Here is a 6,000-nt window from a genome sequence, read left to right as displayed (position 1 = left end):
AGATCAAGGTAAGTGATGTTCAAATTTTTCCGTAAGAGCACAAAAACGCCAAGAAAATTTTGATTATAATTATCTTTTACACGCATCTTTTAATTCATAATGAAGGTGCTGGTAAGTGAACTTCATCTTTTTATTAAGAGGAAAAAACCGGATAAAGTTTACTTTTAATTATTTTTTCACACATCGTTTAATTCGCAATGATAAGGCAAGGGGGGTAAGTGATATTTATCGTTTTCAATAGGTGCATAAAAACAAGGACCAAACTTTAATTTTTATCATTTTTACTCGCACCTTTAAAATCACAATGACAAGGAGGACGTAAGTGATATTTTTCTTTCTCATTTAATGCATAAAAACGCGGAGAAAATCTTATCTTTTACATGCACCTTTTAAATCACATTGATAAGTTGGTTTTAGTAAGTGAAATTCATCCTTTCTCAAAGTGCATAAAAACGCTGAGAAAACTTTAATTTTAACCAGTTTTTACCCGCACCTTTTAATTTTTGATAAGGTGCAAGTAAGAAAAAATAAACTTTTTCAATAAGTGCATAAAACGAGGAGAAAAAACTAGTTTTAATTATCTTTTACTCGCATCCTTTAATTTGCAATGATAAGGTGTTGGTAAGTGAACTTCATCTTTTTCATTAAGTGCATAAAAACGCGGAGAAAATTTTAATTTTAAATATTTTTTCACGCTTCTTTTGATTTTTAATAATAAGGTGCTAGTAAGTTGTATCCATCTTTTCATTAAGAGAAAAAAAACGGGATTAAGCATAATTTTTATTATCTTTACACACATTTTTTTATTTCACAATGATAAGATGGAGGTAAATGATATTTTTCTTTTTAATTAAGTGCATAAAAACGCGAAGAAAGTTTTAATTTTCATCATTTTTACACGCACCTTTAAAATGTCAATTATAAGGACCATGTAAGTAAACTTCATAGTTTTTATCAAGTGCAAAAAAAATTGGATTAAGTGTCAGTTTTAATTATCTTTTACACATTTTTTAATTCTTAATGATAAGATGGCGGTAAGTGATATCCATTGTTTTGATTAAGTGACTTAAAACAAGGGGAAAATTATAATTTTGAGAATCTTTTACACGCATCGTTAATTTCACAATGATAAGATGGCAGTAAGTGATATCCATCTTTTTGATGAAGTGCATAAAAAAGTAGAGAAAATTTTAATTTAAACTATTTTTACACGATTCTTATTTTTGATAAGGTGCAAGTAAGAGAAAATGAACTTTTTCATTAAGTGCATAAAACGTGGAGAAAACTCTTGTTTTAATTATTTTTTACACGCATCTTTTAATTTACAATGATAAGGTCCTAGTAAGTGAAAATCATCATTTTGATTAAGTGCATAAAAACGAGAGGAAAACTTTAATTTTGAGTATTTTTTACACGCAACGTTTATTTCTCAATGAAAAGATCAAGGTAAGTGATATTCATATTTTTCAGTAAGAGCATAAAAACGCGAAGAAAATTTTGATTATAATTATCTTTTACACGCATCTTTTAATTCATAATGAAGGTGCTGGTAAGTGAACTTCATCTTTTTATTAAGAGGAAAAAAACCGGATAAAGTTTACTTTTAACTATCTTTTCACACATCGTTAAATTCGCAATGATAAGGCATGGGGGGTAAGTGATATTTATCGTTTTCATTAGGTGCATGAAAACAAGGACTAAACTTTAATTTTTATCATTTTTACACGCACCTTTAAAATCCCAATGATAAGGTGGATGTAAGTGATATTTTTCTTTTTCATTTAGTGCTTAAAAACGTGGAGAAAATCTTATCTTTTACATGCACCTTTTAATTCACATTGATAAGTTGGTTTTGGTAAGTGAAATTCATCCTTTTCTCTAAGTGCATAAAAAGCGAGAAAACTTTAATTTTAACGCCCAGAAAACTCTAGTCTTATTTATCTTTTACACGCATCTTTTAGTTTACAATGATAAGGCTTTAGTAAGTGAACTTCATCTTTTTATTAAGAGCAAAAAAATCGGATAAAGCTTTCGTTTTATCTTTTACACACATTTTTTAATTCACAATGATAAGGTGCTGGTAAGTGAACTTCATCTTTTTATTATGAGCAAAAAATCGGATAAAGCTTTTGTTTTATCTTTTACACACATTTTTTAATTCACAATGATAAGGTGCTGGTAAGTGAACTTCATCTTCTTATTATGAGCAAAAAATCGGATAAAGCTTTTGTTTTATCTTTTACACACATTTTTTAATTCACAATGATAAGGTGGTAGTAAGTGATATTCATAATTTTCAGGAAGAGCATAAAAACGCGGAGAAAATTTTAATTTTTAATATTTTTACACGCATATTTTGATTCACAATGAAAAGATGCTGGTAAGTTGTATCCATCTTTTCATTAAGAGCAAAAAACCGGATTAAGCATTAGTTTTAGATATCTTTTCACACATTCTTTAATTCGCAATGATAAGGCGGGGGTAAGTGATATTTATATATACGCGGACAAACTCTAATTTTCATCATTTTTACACGCACCTTTAAAATCTCTGTGATAAGGAGCGAGTAAGTGAACCTCAATGTTTTCATCAAACGCTAAAAAACGGATAAAGCTTTAGTTTTATATATCTTTTGCACACATTTTTTAATTTACAATGATAAGATTACGTGACTAAAAACGAGGGGGAAACTTTACTTTTGAGTATCTTTTACACGCATCGTTAATTTCACAATGATAAGATGGTTGCTAGTTAATGTGGTTAAAATTTCATTAAGATAGGCCGACCCATGGTGGCATGGTCGTTCGAATCGGTGTGCAATGACCCTATAATGAAAGCGCAACGTTGAGTCCAGAACAAGACGCGGCATGATTTGTTAATATTTTTACTATACTAATTTAATTACAGATAGTCAAAGTAGAAGTGGATAAACTGAAAAGTTACGCTAATTGGAAACTGGAATCTTCAAAGACACTAAAGCCATGGGATTAATATTCAAGGGGACACGCAGCACATATTTAATATTATGAAGATTCCTTTTAAAACATTATAATGCACTTCGATATAAAAATATATTCAGCATTATTCGCAAGTTTGTTAATCGTCTTTGAACCGATTATAGTGCATTAAAGTACTGATAATTATGAACATTCCTAAAACCCATTTAAGGGAAGAAAATTGCTGGTTCGCAAAATGTTTCAAATTATGGAGACTTGATAGTGTAATCGTGTATTTATTCTTAGGTACTGTACCATAATCTCCTTTCAGTTTTTCAACACAGTGGCACATATGTTCTAGCACCATCTAATAATGGCCTGTAGATGGAGAAGAAATTTTCGAAAATAAGGAAAACATTTTGTAATAATAAAATTTATCACCATCTCTCTCGAACAACATTGCATTAAAGGCCATATTTTGCGGACGTAAAAATCATTCCATTTTTGGAGAACTTAAGCGTCCACTTGGAAGTCGACGCTCTTCAATAAAACTTTTTCTAAGTTAAAATCAGTATCGGTTGCAGAAACAGTTCGATATCAGGTAGCGACATCGGGTAATTTACTCATTTTGATCGGAGTATCTAAAGACCGAGTGTCGTCCAAAGGCCAAAAATTACGTCAAGTAAATTATGGGGGAAAAGAATTTGGAAACGCATTATGATTCAACTTAGTGGCGATAGCTGGCACTATTTTGAACGGTTTGTCGACGCATGCTTCTCAGAACCAGATTCACGACTGAGTTGGAGATACTAGTAGCGCCACCTATAGGCAATAAGCGGAAACATTTCATTTCCAAAATACAGGACTTCGGCGTTATTTTTGGTCTATTTACGATAGTCGGTCTAAAAATACTCCAATTTTGATGATGGCACGAATGAAAACAATTAAAATTTTAGTTCACATTTCATTCGTAATAAACGTTGTATTTAATTTCCGCTTCAAATTGCGAAGGAGTTTTATTTTACTACGTGATTTTATTATCTACGTTAATCCCGGAAACTAGTCTTATGACTAATAACGAGAATGCTTTGATTTTCTTGGACTCTCTATATTGGTCATTATTATCAAAACACTTTTATCAAATTCAACAGTTAAATTAACGATCCTATCATGTTACTAATTTGAAGAAACAATATCGAAAATTTCGCTTGAAAATTTTAATTTCAATTACGTTTTACATGTACCTTTTAATTCACAACGATAAGAATATGACGTATTTCATAAGTGAAATTCATTGTAATTTTTGAGTGCATGAAAAAGGGGAAAAGATATATTATAGAGCTCTGCTGCATTAGGCATTTTTTTATATTGGGACATCAAAATGACTGACCAAACTCCTTAATATTCAAAAAAAAAAAGAAAACTGTTTAACTAGAGATCTAGGAAAAAGAGTTAATAGGATATGGAAAAGTAATTTCTGTAGAAAAATCTTATTTTTATTACTTTTCAAACGGATTTACTCCCATTTAACCCAAACCGTTTCTCCCAATTCCCATATCTCCCAATCCCATTTGACCCAACACTATGTGTTTTCCCCCAATTTCTTTTCTCCCAATTCAGTATAAAACATATGTTAATAAGTTCAAAGAGAATTTTTTTGTTTTATTAACAATGATAAGTTTTACATATTCAGTTTAGTTTGAATTTCCACTTTATGATTTCTAGATATTCAAATGGAGTTTTTCTCCCCGCATCCAGTTCCCTTTTTAGTGGTTTTATTTTTTCCTCCTGAATCTTGTATTTTCTGTTTGGTGGTCGAACAGGTTACCCCACCTTTCACCCAATTTAAAACACCCAATTCCTATTTACCCAAACATCATTCAACCCAATTCCCAGTTCTCCTATTCCAATTAACCCAATATTGCATACACAAAAAGACTCAAATAGAGTAGAATTTGATGGTTTTATTTATTTATTTTTTCATTTCATAAGGGATACACTTACTTGAAGTGTATAACCACTCCAAAGAGGAAGAGACGTCCTCCTAACCAAACCAAACGTAACTTAACATAATATAACAGTAATGCTTTGGAAAAGGCATATTATTTGAGAAGTCTATAAAGCTAAACGTTATATTTTGGAAAAGGCGTAACATTGTTAAATGATTTATAAAATATTACTAACCTAACCTATCATAACAGTAATGTTTTGGAAAAGGCATATTATTTGAGAAGTCAATGAAGCTATACATCAATATTTTAGAAAAGGCGTACCATAGTTAAATGATCTATAAAGATTACCAACCTAACCAACCCAAACCTAACATAACTTAACAGTAATGTTTTGGAAAAGGCATATTATTTGAGAAGTCAATGAAGTTAAACATTAATATTTTGTAAAAGGCGTACCATAGTTAAATGATTTATAAAACACGAACTTTCTCGTGGATCTAGCAGAAAAATATAATACATATAGAATAACACTTCACATTAATTGGTAGGAAAATTATTTAACCTTACCTAACCTAACCTAACCAAACCTAACCTAACCAAACCTAACCAAACCTAACCAAACCTAACCATACCTAACCAAACCTAACCAAACCTAACCAAACCTAACCAAACCTAACCAAACCTAACCAAACCTAACCTAACCTAACCTAACCTAACCTATTCGCATTAAAAATAATCAAAGTCGTTTTGAAAGCAACCCTTTGCAGCATAAAATATTAGACGAAACCATTCGATTGGGAGAAATGAGAATTAAATAGTTTGGGATAAAAATTCCGATTGGGAAATATAAGATTGGGAGAACTGGGAATCGGAAAGTTTGGGATAAAAATGTATTTTGGGAAACACAGAATTGGGAGAAATGGGACCATACCTTCAAACGCACCTTTCAATTAAATCAAAAGGAGATGATCTAAAAGGACATAGCTTTCCAGCCTAGGAATGAGGGTATTGTGTGTCAGGTTCTCTCTAACGAACGTCTCATCTCGAGTGTTCCTAAAACTTGATATCCCGAGGCTAGGCCGAATGTATTTACTGTAGAGTAAATGGTAGTT

The sequence above is a fragment of the Phalangium opilio genome, unplaced genomic scaffold (assembly GCF_054372755.1).
Source record: "Phalangium opilio isolate 3A_F unplaced genomic scaffold, DU_Popi_V2 ptg000013l_1, whole genome shotgun sequence".
NCBI lineage: Eukaryota > Metazoa > Arthropoda > Arachnida > Opiliones > Phalangiidae > Phalangium > Phalangium opilio.
The sequence above is the reverse complement of the archived record's forward strand: the minus strand, read 5'-3'. Positions refer to the sequence as shown.